We start from the raw sequence: 12,554 nt of genomic DNA, 5'->3' as shown, positions 1-12,554 counted from the left end.
TCACCCATATGGGATCCTGGCGCATGCAAAGTGTGGACTTTAGCCACTAGGCTGCCACACTGTACCCATCAATAATAATAATTAGTATTTTTTTAAAGTTACTTTAAATATTATTGGATAAGATTTACTTTTAATGATATTGCATAGACAGATTTACAGAGAGAAGAAGATAAGAGAGAAAGGTTTTCCGTTATGTTGATTCATTCCCCAAACGGCCGCAACTGCTCCAGCTGTGCTGATTCAAAGCCAGGAGCCCAGAGCCTCTCCCAGGTCTCTCACACAGGTGCAGGGTCCTGAGGCTTTGAGTTGTTCGCAACTGCTTTCCCAGGCTACAAACAGGGAGCTGGATGGAAAGCAGAGCCTCTGGGATTAGAACTGACAACTGGTGCCCAGGTAGGATCCCAGTGCATGCAAGGCGAGGACCTTAGCCACTAGGCAATGGCTCCGAACCCCCATTAATTATTTTTTTTATAATAAATGCAAAATTGGTCTGTGGGCCTGCAGTTTGTTAACCCCTGCAGTAAGCTAATGTTATTACGTCAGACTTACTTCTTGCAGAATCTCAGTGACTATCACAGCACCTGGCACAGGGCTGGCGTTCGGTAAAAGGAAATAGACATGAACTGCAGTGTCACTGAACTTTGCTGCAGCACGGTCTGATTAACTTGCAATGGAAATGTTCTCTATCTATTTCCTCCTGTATGGCAACAATCAGCAAAATGTAGCCGTGGAGCTTCTGAAGTAGGGTGAGTGGGACTGAGGAATTGAATTTTGAATTTTATTTCATTTCAATGAATGTGTGTTTTAATTTAAATAGCCACATATGGCTGGCAGCTACTCTATAGGATAGCGAGCACATGATTCAACCCTAGTCACTATTCCACTTGCCCTAGGATGTTTTATCTGCCTGTTAAGATGCACAACAAGTGGCACTGTATTGAAGACTCTCTGCTACTTCCCTCACTAATCCACAGTTTGGACTCAACTAAACGTCTATTGGGCATTATGTAAGATACTAATATTTGTAAGTGTTTAAAACACAATCCTTTTTTATTTATCTTCCAGAGCTCTGCCATATTGATATCATTTCCACCATTTTATGATGAAAAACCAATCACATAGGAGGGATTAGCAAAATGTCCCGAGGTGTGTATGTTGGGAGTGGCGATGCAGGGGTTTGGGTCCAAAGGGCTTCTTGGATGCTACAATACATCAGTAAAACTTGTACTAGTCCCTATACTGTCTACCCTTCAAGATATCAGAAATCATTGGTTATTCTCATTCTACATTCTCCAAAGCCAGAGCTGAGCACAATACTGATTTTTCTTTTGTTTTTATTTTTACTAGTTTATTCTTTGCATTCATTATACCTCAGACTGTTTAATACTTACTGCTTGCTACATCTATTAAAACTACCTAATTATCCCCAAGTCTTTATTATAGTACTTTTTGTATGTATAACATCTTCAGGATAATAATAGTCTTCTAATTAGTAGGCAAGAATTTTATTTTATTCTCTCGCTTGTTGTCAAAACAAATAGCAAGCACTGATTTTCAATATGCATTTTTATTATACAAAACTTCAGAGGTAAAAAGCTATCACCAAACTAAGGTGTAAATTACCCTTGCATTACAAATATGGAAACTGAGGCCCAGAGAGATGAAACAACCAGTCAAAGGTCCCACCATGAGTAAAGTGCTAAGGTAGAAGCAAGGCTCATGGAACTTGTATCCAAATCCAGCATTTCATGATTCAGGCACTCATTCCAGCCTTCATTATTCAACATCAACAGCAACTAGGCAATGGGCCAAGTTGGGGACAAAGCTAAAAATAATGCAGACATACCTCTCGCCTGCTTGCAGCATGCGGTCTCATGGGCGGCCGGTCACTGCACATAGGAACCATGTAAATGGATGCGTAAGACAAGTTGTCATGCTGTACCGATAACATAGGCTTGCATTTGAGAGGATGCACTCTGAACCCAGTCTTGAAGGATTTTAAGAAAGATGCCACAATTTTCTAGGTGATTTTTAGGACATTCATTTACTATTTATGATTTAGTTTCCGCATCCATAAAATGGTGAAACAATAGATCATCACATTCAAAGACACATACCTTTCCATGTGTTTTTAGTTCTCTATTTTTCATGATACAGTTCCTTAGGCTCAGGGGTTTCCCCTTCAGCCTTCCCCTCCCCCTCCCCCTATATTGTTTTCCCCTATATTGTAACAATAGTTTAGTCTCTCAACAACAGTCACATTCTAACATTACCAAGGCTGCACTGAGTAATTATTCATTTCATATTGTTTAGTGTTGGTGGCGTTTCTTTCTTAGAGGTACATAAAACACTGCTACACAGATGCAACCGTCTCTTAGTTTGGTTAAAATATGATTTCATGGGTCTAGCGCAATGGTTCAGTGGCTAAATCCTCGCCTTGCACACCAGAGATCCCCATATGGGCACCAGTTAGTGTTCCGGCTGCTCTACTTCCCATCCAGTTCCCTGCTTGTGTGGGGAAAGTGGAGCACAGCCCCAAAGCCTTGGGACTCTGAGCCACATTGTAGACCTGGAAGAAACTCCTGGATCCTGGCTTTGCATAGGCTCAGCTCCAGCCATTGCAGCCACTTGGAGAACGAACCAATGGATGGAGGATCCTGCGCCCTATCTTTCCTTCCCTCTATAAATCTGTCTTTCCAATACAGGTAAATAAGTCTTAAAAAAACATGTATATGACTTCATCTCTCTCACAGGGTTATTGAGAGATTAAATGTAATAATATCTATGAAGTCCTTGGAGGATGGCCTGGCATGTAGTTAGCACTATATAAATGTAGGCTATTATTACCACTGACTCTAATAAGGAAAAAAAATAGAGAGCACTAATGAAACTTGAAGCATAGAGAGAATAATGTGGCGAAGATCATTTCCTTCAGAAGCAACATTTCAGCTGACGGATAAGGAGAAATGAACCAACTGACGAATGGAGCTTCAAAGAAGTAAGGGATGGGTGAGGAGCACACTGCTCCTCTAGAGGGAGCAGCACCTGCGCAGGCCCTACCACATTGCCCACACAACAGCATAAACCACACAACCGTTCTCAACGTGCCTTTGTACCCTAACGACACTTAACACTCCAGCTATGCAGCGTCATCTCATTTTTCCAAACTTTTGTTGTGAGTGAGCAGACTGTAACAAGGTAGTATAAACAGGTAGGTCAGGTTTTATTTTTAAAGAGATGAGAAACACCATTTTTAGCAGCCCACTGCATTTTTTTGAACATTTGTTAGATAAAATTAAATACAGTCACCAATTGAAATGCCAGTGGGTTATAATTATGTTAATAAAAGTCACTCTTAAAAGCTGAGTACTTACCTCCTTTTTGGTAACTTCACCCCAGAGATTATCATCAGGCAAGGCAAGCGCCACCTGCTTCCCACCTGCATCTTTGCAATACAAGATTTCAGATCTCTAAGAAACCTCTTTATTTCAAGTTCATTACAAAGGTTACCTCTGACTTTCAGTGGCACTGGTAAGCTCTCAGTAAGGAAATGTTTTCACAGCCTCTTCTAACCTTGTGCTTCTCAGTTTTTGAACAGTCAGGCCCGTTTGTTGTTACAGGCTGTCTGAAATTTCATGACCTCCTCTTTGACACAGATTGTCCTTTTTTTTTTTTTAATATCAACCCTCTTCCATAACATAATATTTTATAACACATTTAAACCAGATCTAGCAAGTATGTCAAACACAGGTATATAACAGTTTCTCATAACTCATAAATACTACCATAAATCCACAGCTCCATTCTACATTTTCCCTAATTCCATATTCAACTGGGTCTTTTTTTTAATTTCAGGTCAATTTATTCTGTAAATTCTTTGTCCAAAGAATTCATGCCTGCCTCTGAGACTTCTCTGTAAATGACCATCAGAATAGGAGTACTGGGACATCGCTCTCATTTCAGTGCTGAACTGACCCTCACACAAGAACTAGTCAAACACTAACTATGAATTCAGCCTGGGTCCAAATCCCAATATAATTTCTAGATAAACACAGGATTTGTGAATGTCAACAGACTACCTGTGGACACAGCATTTTATATGAAAAATGGAAGCAATTATTGCTACCTGAGAGTGTTGTCATTTAGATCAAGATAATTATATAAAGAGCCAGCATGGTATTTAGCTTACAATAAATGCAAGCAAAATTGTAGATGCCATTATTGCCACATTGGTATTCATATGCTTCCTGATTTTTTCATCATTACTCTACATTTCTTAATCGTGAGCTACATTTCACCATTCTCTAGCATCTTCGTTTGCTATAGACAGACAATAAGCCTGCAACACATGGATCAATATAATGACAGAGATGGGATTTTATGATTAATGGATTCACTTTGCAGAACATATACAGTAATACCTTGGTTAGAAGTTATGGTTTTAATGAATATTGTTGGAAAAGGGCTTTTAAAAGTATGACTCCATTATCTTGTATGTCAGGATAACTAAGTACAGAATTCATTACTTAATATCTAATTTAGATAATTTTTTATGTAATTTGGGTTTTAGTGAAGTCCAATACAAATGATGATAAGGTGAAGAGTATTAAAGTTCTGAAGATCATAGGGATCCAGCTCATGGAGGAATTTCCCAAGAGAGATCCACTGGAGTAGTGGCGTAGTTACTCTAGGACTAATTCTTAACAGATAAAGAATAGAGTTTAATTTCGTTGAATCTGAGATTAGCGGAGTCCAGATCAAAGGAGAGGCTGACTTTCAGATGAGAAACAGCTGTCCTTCAAACTGTCTTTGGAGAAAAATAAGATCCAAATAAATAAAACCTGAGCTGAAAACATTACAGCTAGCGTCATGGAACTAGAATCATGAGAGATTATGATACACAAACTTTGATACATAATTTGATACACAAATTATGATACATCCAACTTACCAAAACTGAGTCATGAGGAAAAAGAACATTCCAAACAACTAATAATGAACAATGAACTGAATCTGTACTAAGTCTCTCATGAAACAAAACTGCAAGAAAAAAAAATGAGTTCACTACTAAATCCTACCAAAATTTAAAGAAGAACGAACACTGGTTCTTTAAAAAATATTCTCATGTTGGCCTTAATTTAAGATGACATGATGTTATGTATAACATGTTATGTATGTTATATGTTATGTATAAACTAAAATTGAAATGTCAACGAGGTGGTCACAGAATGTGGTTAAGAACTCGCATTTACTCTTAACATATTGGTTACTCATTACTATGTCAATTAATCCCATAATGATGTAAATTTTTGCTGATGGTATGTTGGAGCTTTCAATTGATCCGGATGATACTCTGCTGGCTCTGTCTTCACCAGAGAGGGTCTACCTAAGAAGCCGTTGAACTTGACTGGACAATAAGATGCTGGACTCTATGTTTTGTATATGCTTACAATGAGGGAATCTCAACTGAACTTGAACTGTGGTTATGCAGCAAGGTGGAGGAATCCACCATGGTGGGAAGGGTTTGGGGAGGGGTGGGGAGAATCCAAGTTCCTATGAACTGTGTCACATAATACAATGTAATTAATGAATAAATTAATCCCCCCAAAAAGAAAGGAAATCTTGAAAAATAAAACACACATAATTTATAAAAAAAAATTCTCCAAATATAGAACAGGTGGAAATTCTTTCTAACCATTCTATGAATCCAGTATTACGCTTATTTCAAAATCAGATACGAGCACAAAAAAAAAAGAGAGAGAAAGCTACAGGTTAGTATCCTTGACAAACTTCATTTATCAAATACACACTTATTGCATCATGGGAACTATTTGCAGTGCTGACATCAGAACTCTGCACCTAATCTACCTAGAAACCCCAGTGTTCCTATCTCTCCCAAAACATGGATTTAAAAAAAATTCTGTAAATTCTTGGACTTTACAACTTCATGAATTCTTACGTTCCTTTAAACTTTAATAACACAAGGCTCAGTGAATAGGAACAATCTATTAATAGTAGAAATATTTAGTATGATATAAGAGAGCTATATGGCATAAGTACATACACTCCATTCTCACATCATATCCTATTACAAATGAAAAGTGGCTGCTGAAGACTTAAAAACTAAACTGAATATGATGGCTGAACATGACTGAAGTTCATATCAATTCTGAAATTCAATTTGCTATAAATGTCATTTACAAATTATTTCAATCATACTTATGCACTAAGTTATTAGTGCTTAAAAGGTCATAGAAACATGAATTTTGAGCTGGAAAACATCTTGGGAATTATTTAGGGTTTAAATTTCTACTCTGAAACTAATTTACTGAGTGACATTGGACAACCTGCTTAGTTCTTGTGGTTCTCAGTCTCCTCATTAGATCAGACTAGATGATGTCCAGGGACTTCTCTTAAACTATAAATATGTTTCTAATCTGCTTTCTTAAAGAGAAAAAATCTGAAGTTCACAGTGTGTGACTTATGAAGGTCAAATGACAAATTTGCTGCAAAGCTGGCTGTAGGAATGTGAGTTTGTGATGGTTTTCATTCAACCTGGACTAAAGAAAAGGCCAAAAGGCAGGAATGTCTAGTTTAAATTTATCTACTGCATGGTCAGCTCTTAGAAGGTAGAGAGAGTTTATGCTATTTTCAACTCACATAATATAGTTGTATATTGCTTAATTAACTATGTCACAATGTACTTGCAAATTAATCAGTGAAGACACAAGTGGTTAAACTGCTGATGATAAAACTGAAAGAAAGCACTCTGTATTGAATGCCCATCATATATTAGCAACTTTATTAAGTCCATTCTAACTTTCATTTTGTTCTTACAATCACCATGAACATATGAACGACTCTTCTCCATTTTATAGCTACTCAAGAGGAGGTTCCAATACTTTAAATGACCTGTCCAAAGCTCTACAACCAGTAAACAGAAGCAAAGATTTTTGCACAAAAATCCAAATGTACTCTGGCTCACCAAATGCTTGAATGAATAAATACATATATGAACAAGTAAATCTGGGGTTGAATGAAATAGGGCCCTGTGGTTACCTGCTGTATGGGGCAGGGTCATTTTGTCAAAATTTCCCTGCAGAGAACTTAGTGTAGTTCTGCACTTGTAAAGAACTTTAATAAAACTGTTTCACAATCAAATATTTATTATCCATGATGTTGGCATTGATAATCCAAGCCTGATCATCTGATCAGTTTGGTGTTAAATTTTATAGGGGTATTCCAAATAGTCTTCGAGGGCCCGGCGGCATGGCCTAGCAGCTAAAGTCCTCGCCTTGAAAGCTCCGGGATCCCATATGCGTGCCGGTTCTAATCCCGGCAGCTCCACTTCCCATCCAGCTCCCTGCTTGTGGCCTGGGAAAGCAGGAGAGGATGGCCCAAAGCTTTGGGACCCTGCACCCGCGTGGGAGACCTGGAAGAGGTTCCTGGTTCCCGGCATTGGATCGGCATAGCATCGGCCCGTTGCGGCTCACTTGGGGAGTGCAACATCGGATGGAAGATCTTTCTCTCTGTCTCTCCTCCTTTCTGTATATCCAAATAGTTTTCGAGTATTTATTTTCCTGTGTCAGAAAGATGAAGAGTAATGGTAGTCTAGAAAGAACCCATACCACCACTGATAATTTCAGGCCACCACTAACTCTTCCTTTGATTTAGTCCATGATGGGTTTGTTCCCATACCATCTAGTGCTATGCTGGTAAATATTTAATGATTGGCTTTTTGAAGGATATAAACCCTGATTTTGTAGCGCTTATCACTTTTATTGATGTAAAATCCTCCCAAAATCTAAGTAAATCTCCAGGATATAAACATGACATCACTGAACAAAGAGCTGGGAAGTGGTGCTGTACAGTCTATGAGTTAGTTTCTGCAAATCATGATTGTAATTCCATAGTCAGTACAGTGGCAGCTACTGTCAAAGTCTCTGGCAAACTATACTTGGACTGGGCTATGGCATACACCCAAGAAGACTTGCGAGGTTTATCCACATACCAAGGACATTACATACTAGTTGGCTGAAGCATCTTCAGCAATTCCTTCCTCACTTTGGAGGAATAATCCTTCTTAAAAGTGCCTCCAGAAGGGCCCGGCACGATAGCGTAGTGGTTAAAGTCTTCCCCTTGCACGTGCCGTGATCCCATATAGTCGCCGGTTCTAATCCCAGCGGCTCCACTTCCCATCCAGCTCCCTGTTTGTGGCCTGGGAAAGCAGTTAAGCACAGCCCAAAGCCTTGGGACCCTGCACCCGCGTGGGAGACCTGGAAGAGCTCCTGGCTCCTGGCTTCGGATTGGCACAGCACCGGCCGTTGCGTTCACTTGGCGAGTGAACCATTGGACAGAAGATCTTCCTCTCTGTCTCTCCTCCTCTCCTCTGCCTTTCCAATAAAAATAAATAAATATTTGAAAAAAAGTGCCTTCAGGAAAGCTTTAAGATATGAAAGCTACTTGAGTTCATGACTTTATCCAGCTCTATGTATTTCTCATCTGGAAGAAGTTTCCATAATGGAAACTGTAGTACATCTCACAGGTCTAAGACTAGAACCATACACGGCCTTCGATGTTTCCATTTTTCCAGACTTCCTCCAAATTCTGATTTCTTATGGAAGGCAAAGGAATATACAAATGGACAGTTAGTTATCCAAAGACAATCAGATAGGTCTTAAGACAATTGGGGGGGGCAAATACAGAGAGCAGTTTTCTCTTTTTTCAGTACCCAATATAGTCACATCAAATCCTGTCTTGGTTCCAGGAGTCTTTGGACCTTCGCCTTTTTGGTGTCTCTCCTTATCCTATTTTCCCACAGTACTTCCTTTCATGACTAGCTAACTGTGCAGATACCAGCTCAAGAGCCTTGCCCTGGTTTGTAGAACCATTCTAATTTGTGTTCTCCTTTTTGTAAAACCAAGTTCCTTCTGCTGAAGTACCCTCTTCATATTTACCACCAGTCTGCAAGGCTAAACTAAAAGGTCATCTTCTCTATGATGTATCTCCTGAAATTCTCATTTACAATCTATTTCTACCTTTTCTTAAAGAAAGAGGCACTTGGTCAACACATTACTCTTGATTTACACCACACTGTTTTTATAGTGGTTATACAGGAGCATATAATGATTACATAGGAAGTTTTTCTATACCTTTGAGAATGTAAAAATGATGAAGACAGGAATATTGTCCAATTTATGAGTTCACAGAGCATTCAACATAGACTTATGAGATGGGCAATTATGAAAACCGTTTTGAACTGAATCTAACACATTAAACTAAATCTCACAAAGTTAGTCTGAATTAAGTCTCATGAAAATATATATTCATGGATCTTAAGTTACTGTATCCAGTTCTCACGTGTAGACAGCCCATCCATTTATGTCTTGCATGACTTACAAGATAAGGTATTTTGCTGAGCTTTGACATGAGACAAATACTGGGTTAAATTAAAGATACTGCCGGATTTTTTAGACACTTACATTCTAGCAGGGAAGAGGAATTTTCAGACACTAATTCTTGTTTCATAGAGGACTATCATGATTTTCTATAACTCATTCATTATCTGGAGAGGAAATAACAGGTTGTTGAGTGAGCTGGATTGTTGAAACTGATGATTAAAGGGTAGACAATATTTCAGGTGGAGAGAGGAACTCTACTTACAATATGGGACTTTGCAAATGGTGTTTATGGAACTTTCTGAGGATGAATAGAGTGGACAATGCAAAGACAGATACTTTTGGGGATGTGTTCCGATGGAAAGATGAGACCGAGTATATCAGAGTTTAAGTGACTGGTAGCAAGATGGTTTTTGTAACCCAATTTCTCTAGAACTGAAAAATATGTATTCTGAGTTCTTATGTAAATAGCTACTAGACGTGGGCTATTAAATAATTTCAACAATATTGAGAAGGGAAATTGCCTCTTTCCTTCCTCTTCTCATTATTCTCTGCCCACTAATGATATGTCAGAGACTATGCTGAGTTTTAAAAATAGAGAGATGGATGAGAAATACATTTTGAATCTCTCAGCAACCTTCAACAAAGTCTACTGGCTGAAAATGGACCTAGACGTGAAAAGAACCATGACTCTGTGGAAGGACAGAACTGTGACATATGGAAGCACAGAGCCTACAACAGCAGAAGGGAGTGCCCTTAATCGGAGAGAAAGACATGGGGAGTGGGTGGAGTCACAAGGAAAAAGAGATGGGAGGAAGGGTGTTTAGTTTGAACACAAAGGAAACAGAAAAGGAACCCTTGATTTTCCAGTTGAAAGGATAAAGACATTTCAACTGGAGGAAAATAGCCATAGAGATAGAGGCACAAGAGAACCACATGGGATCGGTACCTAGAACCCATGACACAGATACACAGAGGCCAAAGCTGAAGAGACAGAAGCAAACATGCTTACATCAAGGTGATTGAATAAACCCTTTACATACAGAACAGGGGAGGGATATTTAATGTAGAGTTTAGAGCTTCACTGTGACAGGGCAGTGTTTGCATAGGAAGCATCAGCAAGAGCTGACCATAGGTTAGAAATGCAGAATGCCATTGCCCTCTCTCTGCTAGGTCTATTGAGATATGAAAAGCACTAGTTTAGAGTATAGGTTCCTGGGTTTAGATCCTGACTTTGTGTGACATTGGTCTTGTCATTTTTTTATCTTGTGCATCTACTTCCTCACCAAGAAAGTTAGAGAAGTTGATCTAATTGGTTATAGTGACATGTCCAGCTCCAAGTACGTGTGTGTGTGTGTGTGTGTGTGTGTGTGTGTGTGTGTATAATCACATGGTCCTGATAGAAAAGTCAGACTATTTTATAAGTTGGCTAACATATCTAATACATGGATGATTCAGTGTTAGAATCCTGTGGCTAATGAAGAAGATATATAGGAACTATAACGATGCCTCTAAAAGCTTGGAAACCAGAAGGTTCAGGCTTTGATATCTTGCCTAGCTTGGGCTTCATAGAATAAGGTATAGAAGGTGTACTCTTCCCCCATCTACCATTAATCTTCTTTTCCTTACAAGGAAAGAAAAAGAAAACAAGATAACCTGGTGAGAACAAATCCAAAAACACATGAATTCATCAGGATTTACCCAGCTGCTGAGTAAGAACAATGATGAGGTAGGTGTAAAGAAAGGTTATAGGGGACAAATATAGATTAGGGTGGCTTAAACTCTAAAAGCCTTGATTAAGACAAAGAAGTTTCAGTTGTCTTGTCAAATAAGATACAAGAACTGCATTTCTTTTCAAGCAGCGTTCTCAGGAGGCCTGAGTGAATATTACCAACATGTATCCATTAAAGGATAACAGAATACTGATCATAAAGCCGAATCTTGGCCTGATGCTACAGAGATACACAAGTTAGATTGCAGAGCCATCTCCTTACTTTGGGACTGGTGCCCCTCCTAGAACAGGAAGCCTTGAACACGAAGAACCAACCTTTTGAATTGGGGCACAGCACAGAGCACACAGCCCACTGTCCCCTCTGTACAGAGGCTCTTGTGGTAGTTTCCATGTGCTGAGTCTTTCAGGCAAGCCAGCCGGACTCCCAGGAATGGAGATGAAGTTTCAGAGAAAATATCCCAATGCAAAATTGTAGAGATGTATGGCACATGAGGAATAGGGTGATCCGGGATCTAATCCTATCTTGGCCTCTAACTTTCCTTTCTCTGATGCCCATTTTCTTATTTGTAGACAGTAAATCTATCACTCTCTGGGTATCCACTACAAATAAAATATTACCTATCTGCTGAATATTTAATGTAGATAAAATTCATCTCATGGGGTTAACTGCCATCTAGATGCACTCGACTTGCAAATTTCGGTCTCTTGAGACTTCTCTGAATCTGACATATTATGCTGATAGTTAATTCCTTATTATTACTGTTCTATTTTCCATGATATATTTTTGTAGGTATAGGGATTCTTCTTTTCCCTTCCTCTTGCTCCATTTTCCTCTCCTATATTAACACGGTGTTATAGTCCTTTAGTAACAGTTACAAGTTCTACTTCCTGCAATAAGCATTTCACCACATTATAAGTTAACATCATACTACCAAGGTATAGTTAACTGTTTCATTGGCAGTCCTGCTTTATTTGAGATTAGAGATTTCACTTCCCAGTATGCCAGACATCAGTATAGTTCATCTATGAGAATGTATGTATATACTTGAATACCTATGTATCTATTTTGCACTTTGCATGAAGGCTGTCATATAACAATATGGAGAGTGTTCAGACAACTGAGAATTGGTCTACCATATGACCTAGCTATCCCACTCATGGGAATATAACCAAATGAAATGAAATCTACATGTAAGAAATTTGTAACACTAATAGCAGCTCCAATTCATAATAGCAAAGACATGAAACAACCCAGATACCTGCCAACAGATGACTAGATAAAGAAACTGTGGTACAACTACTCCACGTAATACTATACAATCATAAAAGGAATGGAATCCTACCATTTGCAACAAAATGGTCCCCACTAGAAACCATTATGCTTAGTGAAATAAGCCAGTCCAAAAATGACAAATATTCATAGT

General features: G+C 38.8%; 1 protein-coding gene across 3 annotated transcripts in view; it reads right to left on the bottom strand.

The window, feature by feature from the left end:
- ASTN2 (astrotactin 2) overlaps positions 1–12,554 on the bottom strand; it is a 980,906-nt gene that overhangs the window by 563,050 nt on the left and 405,302 nt on the right. The window lies entirely within an intron of this gene.

This window comes from Ochotona princeps, chromosome 14 (genome assembly GCF_030435755.1).
Source record: "Ochotona princeps isolate mOchPri1 chromosome 14, mOchPri1.hap1, whole genome shotgun sequence".
NCBI lineage: Eukaryota > Metazoa > Chordata > Mammalia > Lagomorpha > Ochotonidae > Ochotona > Ochotona princeps.
Note: the sequence above shows the minus strand (reverse complement) of the source record. Positions and strands in the feature narration are given on the sequence as shown.